This window comes from Heloderma suspectum, chromosome 4, assembly GCF_057233095.1.
Source record: "Heloderma suspectum isolate Gila_16-S chromosome 4, 16-S_ref, whole genome shotgun sequence".
Taxonomy (NCBI): domain Eukaryota; kingdom Metazoa; phylum Chordata; class Lepidosauria; order Squamata; family Helodermatidae; genus Heloderma; species Heloderma suspectum.
In genome coordinates this window covers 90,563,224-90,576,544 of record NC_139461.1, presented here as the reverse complement: position 1 = coordinate 90,576,544, position 13,321 = coordinate 90,563,224, and positions in this window count along the sequence as shown.

Genomic DNA, 13,321 nt, shown 5'->3' with positions numbered 1-13,321 from the left:
AGAAGGCTTACTTAGGTTGCTGTGTCTGATGTACTTACGTTGACTGGATTTTTGAAGAGGAATGAAATTCTCATACATCTCTACCACAGAATGAGGCAGCTTCACTCACCTGTGCTCCCTGGCAATCATCTCTGGTGGTTGGATAGCCCTCCTAAACTATGTGGGATGGGGAAGGGAGGTCTACTGCGAGAGGAGGAGATAGCCCCAAATTGGATGGAAACTTCCCTTCCATGGACTTCCTTGAGGCTGCAATCCTAGACCCACTTATCTAGGAGTAAGCCCCAGGTGGAAACTCAGTGGGACTTACTTTTGAGAAGACATGTATAGGTTTACACTGTAAGTTAACTTCTCTTATGCTCTAAGCCACTCTCTTCAGCAGCTCAGTATTCTATCTAGGTAAGTAGTTTGTAAACATCTCAAGGTTGTGGGTCTTTTAGCTAGGTTTTAATTTAACCAGAAACATCCTGTTGATGCCCACATTATGCTCTTAATGATGTTTTCAGGTTCAGTTAACTAAAGAAATAAAGCTTTCAAAGCAAGCACCTATTGATTTGGTGAAGAGTCAGAGATTTTATTAAGTGAACAAACAGCAGCTATATCAACAAGCAAATTGAAAACATTAAAAAATAAACAAAAATACATCCATGAAAAGGTATACACAAAAATTAAAACTGTCACCTCAGATAGATCCCCATATCCTGCATTTGAAGTACTACTATTTTCAAGGAATACTAAAAAGAAATACAAAAAACTAGTCATATTCCAAGAAAAAGATTTCAATAAATTCTTTAAGATGTTTATGAAATTCTAATATTTAAAGTATCTGTCTATCACACTTTTATTTCACCCCTTCCTCTAAGTTGCATGTAGAACAGCTTTCCTCAACCTGGTGCCTTCCAGATGTTTGGACTTCAACTCCCATCATGGGAGTTGTTGGGGAATTGTAGTCCAAAACACTGAGAGGGCACCAGGTTGAGGAAGACTGAGTTACATCATTTTATTTTCACAACAAACCTGTGAAGTAGTTTGACAGACCCGTTGACAAATTGTGACTTGCCAAAGGCTAGTCAGTGTCGCCTGGTGCTAACAAACTTTCTGGAACAAGGACGGCAAAAACCCTGGGTTGTGTCCAGTGCACTTTGTTCATGGATGGCTGTTTGATCTAGAAGAGTTTCCCATGAATGGAAGGGCAGAGGCAATATTCACTGATTTCACCCTTCCCTCTGCAGCCTCCTGAAGCCCTGTTCTGTTCTATATGGTTGGAGGACTGTCCAGAACAGCATGACAGGTGATGCAGAGGGCTGCAGGAGATAGTGGCAATTCGTATAAAAGTAATTATAAGTCTAAAAGAATGACAATCTCCACAGAGAGGCCATTATCCAGCAAAATGGTATTCTGTCTCCTTAGCAGCTTTTCTGATGAATCCTCAGAACGTGCTGGAAATCAAGAAAAATAATTTTCAGGGTCTAGAAGGAGAGCAGCTAATCAGAATGTTGGGGAGAAAACACAGATGTGTACAACTAATTACAGGTGTGCATATTGCTGGATAAAGTTCTGAATAACATCCAGTATGTATCTATGTGAGTTTTGTCCCACAGTGCAGTAGTCTTTCAAAGGAAGTCTGTCTGTCTGTCTGTCTCTCTCTCTCTCTGGTTTCCTGCAGTAATAAAATGACACTTGTAGATATCCTCTGCCAGGGAATGCTGCATTTAGAATTTTGCTTTGGTCTGTAACATCCTAGATATACTTTTTTTCCCACTGGGAAATTGATGAGCTGGTAAATCATAATAATTGAAGCAATGTCCAAGGCTTATAAAATCAATTCTGTATAAATCTAAAGAAGTAAATAAAAACAATGAAATCAACTCATGTCACTTGGAACAGCTGGAGAAATTCAGTGGGGAACCTGCAGGCAACCATACAACTTCCATCACAACAGACAAGTCAGTAGTACTTGACAGGGCTGTCAAAGGGATCAGGACAGTTGCCATAGGCGGCAAGGAGGTGACAGTGATTGTCAGAGACTTGGAATCAATGCAGAGGTTTCTACACTCATATCAGATCAATTGAATAGTGGCTAATGCTGTACAAAGGAAAAATATTGTTCCCGCTCCTGCAGTTGGGAGTTGTAATTCAAAGCAATGTTTTGTCTGCTTTCTGCCTCTTTATTTGACTTTTTGGAGGCTTGAGAGCCAGTGTGATGTAGTGATGTTAGACCGAGACTCAGGAAATCTGCATATAAGTCCATTTGCAAGTTACGCCTATATACCACTCTTACAAATGTTGCTAGTGTTGTTAAGTCTTCAGTCCATTGCTTTATAGGCGGCGAGCTTTTATCCTTCCGATAGCGTACTATGAGTCTTTTAACAACCAAAAGGGTGCAAAAAACCCATTTACGTTCACCATGTGTTACATTCTGAGAAGCAGGTAAATAGTTTAAAAGAATATTTACATCAGTAAATATTAAAGAGCTTTCCAATACAAAATGTATCCGTAGAATAACTTCCTCCCAGAAGGAAGCGGCCATTAGACGTTTCCAAAACACATGAATAAAAGAAGCATTGACTGCATTACACCTCCAACAATTAGCTGAATTTGACAAGCCTTTACTAAAAAGACATTGTGGCATCCAATAGACCCCAAACAAGAGCTTTTGCTGAATAAGGCATAACTGAAGATCCATTCAAATTTGATACAGATGCCAAAAAGGCAGTCCATTGATTAAGCAAAATAGGACGTTCCAATTCCCTGTTCCATTCCTGCTATAAACCACTTGTATCATATTTATGCATTGATAATAAATGTTTATAAAAATGAATCGTAGGTTGATACATCTGATCAGCTTCAATAAGTATTTCCAATAGCAAAGGAGTCTCTGAGACAGTAAAAGCAGCAGGATCAAATCTAGATAGCAACAAATGTTTCACTTGCAAGTACCGCCATTCCTCTGAAGCCGGTAGATCAAATTGATCTCACAAAGTTGAAAATACCAAAAACTCATCAGCAACCCCCACTAATTGATCTAAAGTAAAGATCATCTTATCTGCCCAGGTCCGCCATAAAAACATTTTCTTGCCAATTCTTAAATCCGGATTTCCCCATAAAGTCAATTTAGCATGGGAAAATGGATCAAACTGTAGTTGACGTGTAGGGATGTACGAAAATCACTTACCTTTTCAAAGGGTGACATTCACGGTGGGGGGGGGGCACTCCATCCCTCCCCTTGAAATTCTCTCCGGCCAGCTCCACTCCACAGAGAATCCGCGGAGCCGCTGGCCGGGGCAACCCACAACCGGACATCTGGCCGCTGGGCAGCCTGCAGGGATGCAAATGGTGGCTGCCATAGCTGCCGCCATTTGCATCCCTGTATTTTGTCGTGATAGGCTACATAAATATTTACGTAGCCTATCATGGTAAAAACAAAACAGCAAATGCAAATGGCGGCGGCTATGGCGGCCGCCATTTGCGTTCCCTTTTTTTTGCCATGATAGGCTATGTAAATACTTACGTAGGCTAAAATGGCAAAAAAAAGGGAACGCAAATGGCGGCCGCCGTAGCCACCGCCATTTGCGTTCCCTTAGTTTTGCTGTGATAGGCTACGTAAATACTTACGTAGCCTATCACGGCTTCCACAGGGACACAAATGGCATCCCTGTGTTAGCCGTGATAGGCTACGTGGCCGCCATTCGCAAGTCAGCGTAGATGGCAGCAGGTAGGTGCTCCGTTCTGGGCCCATTTCATGGGGCGGGGCGGCTTCGTTCCGCCATGGATTTCGGGGGGGGGGCGAATGCACTGGCACTCACCGAGATCCGTGGCGGAATTCTCTGACATCTCTATTGACATGACATTATACGCCAAACTTCCCTAAATGCCAAAATTGTGGGAAGAGCTCTGTCTACCTTAATATGCCTAGAACCTAATGCCATCCATCTAAAGAGAGGCTCCAGACAAGAAGATTCCAGTACTGACCACGGAGGAAAATCTAATTTGAGTGGAAAAGACCAAAATTTAGTAGAGGTCAGCAAATAGGCCTGATGGTACATAGCTAGACCTGGAAAACCGAACCCGCCTTCATTAATTGGAAGTTGTATCCTTTTTAAAGATATTCTTGGTGGAGAGGACTGCCTGAGGCAGCTTTGAGGCACTGTGCTTTCCGTTTCTGTTCTACCTTGCTAACAGCAGTCTGCTGCATGGCCTTTTTCTCAGTGAGCTTTTTTAATATTAAAGTTGTTTGTTTGTTTATTTTACACTGCCCAATAGTTTAAGCTCTCTGGGTGGTTTACAAAATTAAAACCACAAAAATACAAGAGAATTTACAATATAAAATAGAATAGATTAAAATTACAGAATAAAAATCTGACAGTAAAACCTAGCAGCAGTGCAGATATTTAAAACACAATAGCAGATTTAAGATGACAGAGCTAAAAAAAATGAATTCTAAAATGCTAAAAATCCCTGGGAAAATAAAAAGGTCTTCACCTGACACTGGAAAGAGTACAACATGGGCACCAGGCAAACCTCTCTAGGAAGTTCGTTCCACAACTGGGGTGCCACAGCAGAAAAAGCCCTTTTCCTGGTAGCCACTTGCCTTCCCTCTTTTGGCAGGGGCTCCTGGAGAAGGACCCTGAAGATTATCTTAGGGTCTGGGAAAGTACATATGGGAGGAGGCGATCATGCACCACCTGTGTGGCCATCTCTTCACAAGACTTTTCACTGGCAAGAAAGGTGGGATTCTTCTGAGACACAGAGTGATTCCTTCCTAGTAGATTAGGAAGAGTGAAGAAAAACCACATGGGAACATGCCGAAGGGAATGCTTGGCATGGCCAGGCAAGCCAGGGAGGTCATTGGGTGGTGGTGGTGGTTTAAATCATCCAGTGGAGGAGCAGTGGGCACTGTCCCAGAGTAGGAGCCAGAAGCCACTAGGGGTGTATGAAACCCCACTTACCTGCATCTGCGGGGGGTCCGCCGGGGGGAGGGAGGCAATCCATTCTTCCCCCCGGAATCCTCGATGGGGGGAAAGTGATCTGTCCCCCCCCCCGGAATCCTCCCCAGCTTGCTCCGCTCTACGGCGCTGCCGGCTGGGGCCAACTGCCGCAGTCTGACTTCTGGCTGCGGCTGGGCTGTGGCCGCAAATGGCATCCCATGTAGGAGACACCATTTATATCCCTGCTTTGCCGTGATAGTCTACATAAGGATTTACGTAGCTTATCACGGCAAAAAGAAAGGCACGCTCCCACGGCAAAAAGGGAGGCACACTATGCAGGATGCCATTCACAGCCGCAGCCTGGATGGCGGCCAGCAGCGGCCTGATCTGGACCAGCCAGAGGCAGGTAGGATCCGATCCGTGCAGACTTCGCGGGGGGGGGGGATTGCTCTATTCCGCCATGGATTCTGGGGGGGGGGGCACATTGCAAAGAATCCAGCCTCACTGGAGTCCGTGGCAGAATTCTCCGCCTGTCAGGGTGGACACTGAGCCCATGGAGTTCCAGAGTAGTTCTGATTCTGAGGAAGAGCAGTCGCTCCTGGGAGAGGAGCGCGCTCCTCTTTCCCAGGGCCAACAGCTGACAGAGATTCCTCCCACCAGCATTCCTAGCTTAGAAAGCAGTCCAGGGAATGACCGAGCACAGATAGCAGACTTGGTGGATGCGCTACGCTGATGCAGAGAGCGGCGCCAGATGGAGGGCGCGGAAAGGAGGCGTAATGCCGGGTTGGCACACAAACAACTGCTGCGCCCAGAGGATCCAAGGGAAAAGGGGAGGGATTCTCCCTAGTCCTTATATTCAGGGGTCTGCCAGTAATTGCCTTTCAAACGGGGACCAACTGTTTCAACTTAGGGCATAGGTACTCTGCTGCTCAGATCTAGTTGCTACCTGTAGAGTTGTTCAGTTGTAAAAGAAGAATAAAGCTTTGAAAGGAATCCCTTTGTCTGTGTCTGGACTTGGCTACTGGATTAGACTGAGAGAGGCCTCCAAGGAGCCCTTGACACCGCCATCCCTAGAAGCCACTGCAGCTATTCATGAGCCAGCTGTTGCAGCTTTTAGCCTCTGCTGCTGGGGTCCCACTATCAGGGTCTCCATGGCAGCACCAGTAGCAGCCACAGCCATTTGGCTGTCACTGCCTCATCCATAACTTTGAGGAGGCCCTGAGGTGGCAGCTCTATTTCTATTATAGTGAATGCCCTTTCTGCCCATCAAAGATCCATGAAAAGCCACTCCACAACTCTCAATTTGCACATCCATGTGGAAGAAAATATCCCTATCCATCTCTTTATTAAAAATGGTCAATGCATTACACCATAGGGATGCTGGAGAATTCTGCTGCAGACTCCAATGAGGTCGAATTCCCAAGAATCCAACCTGCAGAGTCTGCAACGGACTGGAAGGACTGCAATTAGCATATCTTGCCTTTTTTAAAGCCAGGAAACTGCCCTGTGAAATCCAGAGGGTGCGCCAAGGCTCTGGGGAAATCCAATGTGTCCCAAGAGGCCTGGATTTCCCTGCAACCGACCCACCCCCAGACTGGACATTGGGGGGTTCACCCATCCCTACTACACAGTCATTCCACTAACCCATTGCTGCCCTGTGTCAGATTTGAGCAAGGAACTGGTGGTGGAAAAGGGGAGTTTGCAGAGAGAATCACATGACAAGATTTTTGCATGTTATAGGCAACATCACTCTCATGAGTTCTGTTCTCTTAGTTCTCAGACACTTCAGCCAATGATGGTGATTTTTTCAGTAAACCCTGACCCTTTTGCATTGTTTCAACCAAAAACCTATTATGGGCTAGAACAGTACACAAATGGCTTTTCTAAATTCTCCACCCTATTTGTGGGCAGGACCATTTCACTGAATTTTTCCTCCCCCTGGAGGAGAAAAATTCTGCAACAGTTTCTTAGGGGTCAGGTTCACCATTAGCAATGGCAGTAGCTCAGCTTATTTCCTTTCCCCCTAAGGCTTCCCACCCCCCTCTTTTTCTGTTCACTGCAAATTCCAGGAGCAAATTTGTTGGCAGCCTAGCTACCATTTTGCATCCTTCACAATAAGCACTAGACCTCCTGCCATTCTGGCAATTGCATGTGTGTATGGGGGGAGGGGCAGAGATAGTGTGTGCATCACACTCACCCACAAAGCCTTTTTTTAGGGGGGTGAGAAAAAGAACCCCTTCAGACATGTTCTCAGAAAAGAACAAGCCTTCCAAGAAATTACCTCTTCGCTCTAGAACAGAGTCTTCCTACTGCTTGCCTTCCAGTGTGTGAGTGTGTTTATAGTTCAAAGAGAAAAAAAGGCAGAAGTGAGCATGCTCAGTTATGCAAAATGCTGTTTGTGAGTTCTGAACTGCCTCCTTGATGCCTGCATTTGGATTTTTTTTCTCACTGGTTTCTGCAGCAGACCTGTATAAATGTATGTAAATGTGGTAGAAGGAGTTTGCTTTGAACTGTGAACTGCCATTCTTAACTATGATTGAGTGAAGATGTTTCGCTAGGGGGTTGAAGAGTAGAGAATTTTGCAGTTGTTGATTATACTAGTATTTTTTGGAGAGGGAAAGGGTTATTTTCCCCTCTTCATATTAACACACTTTCTTATAGTTTTATCCTCTCCAATCTCAAAACACTTCTCTTTCACACACACCCTCCTCCCAGGAAGCCTCTTTATGGGTACCTGGTGGAGAAAGAAAGACATTCTGCTCATGCTCAGAGGATTTAGGGTAGCCAGATGCAAAAGAGGAGAGGGTTCCTGCACCTTTAATAGTTGGCTAGCATGACAAGCTTCACCTGCTGAAATTCCCTCTTCTATCAGAAGTTTCTCGGACTGAGCAAGGGCACGCACGGCACAACAGATTCTGGTGCTAAGCCTTAGTGATGAATGATGACTCGTGGTAAAAATCCCTGATGATAGAGACAGAATCAGATAACTGCTGGGTTGGTTTGTTTTTGTATTTTCAAACTGGAATTTTTTAGAATGCATTTACATGGAAGCAAGCCATACTGAAATTAATTGGACTTTTGAGTAAATATGCACACTCATAATTTGCTTCTCTGTAACCATATTGATCCCAGCATATTTCAGGAGGTGGGTCAAATGTAGGAGTAAAACCCATTGTCCACCATTGAACCTCTCAGAGCCGCTGGCCACCATTCCTCCCCCAATGTCATCACATAGAGTCACCCCTGAAGGGATTGGGGAGACAAATGGTGGCCTCCAGAAGTGAGTAGTGAATGCCTCTTACCATTGGATTTGAACCCACACCCAAATGAGGTGAATTCCCCTTCACATTTTATCACCTGCAAATGGGGAAGTGAGAATAGAGGGGGAGCATTTTGGCTTGCTCTTTTCTCTACTGCACAAAGTTCTCTCTCTTCCTCATTTCCAGCTTTCATAACTGTTCTGCATATTTAAATCTTATCTGGTTAGTGGACCTCCTTCTTCCTGGCTGACTAGGCAGTGGTGCTGCAAAGATAAGATGTTCCAGTTCACCGTGATTCTCCAGCCTCCACTTTGTAGCTCAGTTCATCCTGCTCCTGTTCTCATTTGTGACCTGTTTTTTTTTCTTTTTTGTACAAATGGAAAAGTGCACTTTTAAAAAAAACAACAACAAAACACCACACTTTAAAGTGCACATCTTTCAAAATACACATTTTTCAAATGTGATCGCAAGTTTGGGAATTTGTGAACTTTTACAAGTAGGGTAAGTTCAAATCATTTGCTAACTGAAACAAAATTCTCATACATCCCTACTGCAGAGTTAACCTATGCTAGATAAATGCGTGGGCTGGGTTGTTAGTCACTGATATTCACTGTAGTCAATAAAACAGGACTTGTTCAACAGTGTTGTTCACTCTACTCAAGATAGCTGAGGATACAAATGGGCAGATTAATTTTTCTGGTCCATTCAGTGACTTTAATTTTTTTCTCTTTAAAGCTGACTCCCTATTTAGAATGTAATCTATCTGCCAATATTGTCTTCACCTTTTACTAATTCAGTTACTCCTCACTGTGCCTCAGTGAAAACTCAGCCTGCAGTACTAAGAGAGATTGTGAGATGACAATAGGATGCTTCTGTAATAGGATGCTTCTGTAAGGCAGTTCATGCTGATTAGATGCATGTCAGCTGAGACAAGCCTCCTTTCTATTTGTAGTGGATCTAATCATTTGCTGAATGTTGGTTCTTCTTTTGCATGAGGTTAATTGTTATTTAAATAGGGAAGATTATGGAGTGTATGTGTTGGAAAAACAAAGTATTGCCAGAGTGGGCCATTAGCACCTACCTGAATCCATCATACATTCAATACTGCTGATAGAAATTCAAGCAAAGTCTCTCAAATCCACATCAAGCACTAGGCTCTTCTTCTAGAGCAGAAGTGGGCAACTTTTGGTCCTCCAGATGCTTTAGCCTGCTGCAACTCCTAGTCAGCATAGCCACTGGTGAGGGATGATGGGAGCTGTAGGCCAAATTATAAGGAGGGCCATAAGTTGCCCACCCCTGTTCTAGGGTGTGCACAGGTTCAGGGTTCCCGTAGCATCACAGAACTAAATGAAGCCACATGGCTATCTAACCCTAACTGTTAGGACCATAATCTGTGCCATAATCCCTGCTGCTGGCTAATTAAAGCTACAGGTTTTTGGATTCCAAAGGGAACTGAAACACACAGAACCCAATAGAACTATTAAAAAATAAATGAAGATACACATTATGCACAGTAGCATAAAACATCAGCACCACCACCACTGTCCCCCCAATACCTGGGCAAGCCTTGTAACCTGCAGGATGCTTCAAACATAACCTTTATAACATTTTTGCTTTCTCTGTATGTTGCCTCAACCATGGCTTCTGTAATATTTTGCTTTAGCAAAAGAAAAAAAAACCCCACCTATTCCATGCATTTTTTTCCCTCCAGAGCACCCATGCAGGGGAATGGAGCTACAGGCCTTGCACAGTAAGTGCATCATTTCTCTGCAATATTTCTTCATCCCAGGCAAGTTTCAATGATACAGCATTGAGCACTCCGACCTTAACAAGTAAGCATTGTCCTCCATAGAAAACATCCATGCATTAATGTCATTTATATCCTATCTTTCTTCTGAAGAGCTCAAGGCAGTTTATATGATTCTTTGCCCCCATTTTGGGTTGGATCCAGATTAATGCTAGATCACCTGTTCTGTCCATGAAAAGAGCTTGCTGAATGGGGTTTGCTGTGGTGTGTGATAGAGAAGGATCCCACAAAATCAGGCAGAAGCAGCAGAATGGCCTTCTGAGAGAGGAGCCTTTCCTCTTGTGGAAGGCAAATCTTGGATCCAACCGCACATCCTTGCAATGAACCTGTGGTGTAAGTTGGGCTGAGAGATATTGGTGGACCAAGCTTATCCAGTGAGCACTTGGATGAGTGGGGATTTGAACCTAGTCCAACAATCTAACCAGTACACTATGCTGGCTTTTCCTCAAACCATCTGAAATCGCCTTATGATTAGATCACCCACTTCTTTAGATTTGGGGTAACCTTCTTCAGTCCCTAGATGTGACTATTTTGAAGAAGCTTCCAAACGCTCACTATTTAAATCAGACTGGGGAAGGCCATTTCAACACATGGGGGGCGGGGGAATCTGGCTGAACAAGTTACGTGTGTGTGTGTGTGTGTGTGTGTGTGAGGAGAGAGAATCTAAGCCTGTGTACTTTCTTTTCATCTTTTTCTCTCTGCAGTCACCATTCAGGGAAACAAATGGCAGGTGGAAACTGGCAGAGCTTTCAGAGAGGGCTCCCAGACTATGCATGCATTTGATTTTTGATTTTTTTAAAAAATCCTGTCTTTTTTGAAGAATGCACTGAATCCCCCCTCCCCCCAAAAAAACTTTCTCCCATTATCAGTGGCTCTTTTGAGACTGAAACAGTTCAACTGAGCTGTTTTGGCCCAGGCTTACTCTAAACCAACCAGCACATGGCAGTTTCAGTGAAAGCAGTTAGTTATGTGTCCCATGCACACAGAGGTTTGCTATAATTTCCAGTACAGTCAATTGCACACCCCTATTCCTTGACTTGACTTAATTTTCTTAACATAATCATAACTACTGACTCTGTAACATCATGGAGAAAGCACACACTCGAAATGATATATGGCAATTAATTCCACATTCTCTTTTTGTCTGAGTTGTAAGTCTAAAGCTATGGACAACATTCTCTGCCATAGTGGGAAAGGAAATAGCTTTTTAATGGCAGTCCTTAAGGATGGAAGCATGGTGTATTCATTCACTTGAAAGTACTCAGAAACACTTTTGTATTTATTTCTAAAAAAAGATAGAAGTAAAATAATCCATTCTGAAACCTTGTTAGAAAGGGGGAAGAGTTTTTAACCTGTATTTGTAATTGTTGGTGCATCTTCTGCCAGATACTATGGCAGAAAGATGAAGGAAGAGGGCTGAAGACAAGGAAGAGATGTTCCCTTTCCCATGGTAGGAGGTAGCATCAGGATTCAGGAAACAGCAGGGAAGAAGGGAGCAGGATGTTGAAAGAGGATAAAGAAGTGGGGATTACTCAAAGAGCATATTACTTTGCAGAGTCAAACTTACAGGACTGCATAGCTTATGAAAGACAAGAAAGGACACTCATATGGGTAACAAGGAGCTCATAAATGAGTGGAATGTGGGAATGACTAAGGACCCAATTCTCTATTTTTACTATTACAAGAATGAACCCCCCCCCCCATCCCCAGTCTGCTTTCCCAGCTTCGAGCGCTGATCTTTACTGATCACTTCCATTTGTCCTGAAGCTTCCATTTTGTTTCTTAGCTTCTTGTCTGCTTACAGTTGCTAAGTTGGTAAGGGCTGGCAACCAAGGCAAGGATGTTTGACCTCCAGAACTGGCCATCACCCTCTGTCACATGGAAGTGAGAGTATCCTAACCATAACTTAGGATAAACAACTTGGGACCAGGATACCTGAGAGAGCACCTTCTTCTTTACCAACGTGCCTGGTCACTGAGGTCATCAGAGGGCATGTCCCTGGTAGGTCCCCATGGGTCCATGGCCTGGCTGGAGTCCACCAGGAAAAGAGCCTTCAGTGTAGTGGCCCCCTTCCTGTGGAACTCCCTGCCTTTGGAAGTCAGACAAGTGCCAACATTTAATTGTTTTGGCAGCTCCTGAAGACACGGTTAGTTTGGGAGACCTTCCTTGAGTGACCAGCTGCATCACTCAAGTTCAGAATCTGTTCCTTTTAAAATGTTTTAATTGTTTTAATATGGTGTTTATTCTTTTATCTTGTTGTTCACTGCTCTGAAATCCTTCATGTGGAGCAGAATATAAATATTGTAAATAAATAACAATAAAATAAGTGCCCTACACTTAGAGAACAATCCTGTGCCCCTTACACAGCATCTGGGGGGACATAGGACTGTTTGGTTTCTGGGATCTGAGGTCAGAAACAGGTCTCTGACCTTGTAGCCCATCGCCCTGGTAGCCAGCACAGTTCTGGCTATGTTTCCACACTTGGAAATGGAGGGTGGAGATGGGGAAAAGGGGGCAGTCCTGAGGGTGGGAAAGGGAGGAGACTAGGAAAGCTGCGTTATGCAGCTTCTCATGCTCGTCCCAGCCTCCTTCCTTCCCACCTGGAAGCACTGTGGCTAGATGGGCGAAATTGCCTGTCTAGCAAAAATGCAGGGTGGTCCAAGCACAGAGGTGAGGATTGCCTCTGTGCTTCAGCTACCCTGCATTGGATACTTGGCATCCAACTTCGGAAGCTGCTGACTATCTCTATAGGACTGCACCCTTAAAAATGCAAAAGCTAAAATCCTCCTGTGACAAAACCCTATATTCTGATGTAGCTCAATGGTATGCCCTAGAGCATCTAGCAAGTTGGCATAATGCTCGGAAACCTGAAAAGGCACAATCTTACCTTTTTGTTCCCCAGTATACATCTGAAACTTAAGCTCTTTCACATGATGGTTTTTCCAGTTAGAACTGGCCAGCCCATTTAGAATTCAAATGTATGATCATTACAGTGGTAGAACAAGCCACTCAATAATTTCCTGATTTTCTGGCTACACAACTGATATCAGAAATAGAGGGTATTGCACTATTGGGACAAAACAACAGTCAGTTTTTGCTAAGGGCCTAGCTTTTACTGAACTCAGATTCTCATAAAAGTGAGAAATTGTGTGCTCACTCCATGTTGTCTTCCTAATATTATCTAATCAGAAGGGCAAAGATGTTCTCTCAGACCATTCCCTCTGTAATGAATGCTGCATATGCTCTGAAACCTCAGGATCTTACTCAAGCAGGTAAAAATGTACTGGCTAAGTTAGATTGACTTTACTGATTTTATTTAGAATCTGTGT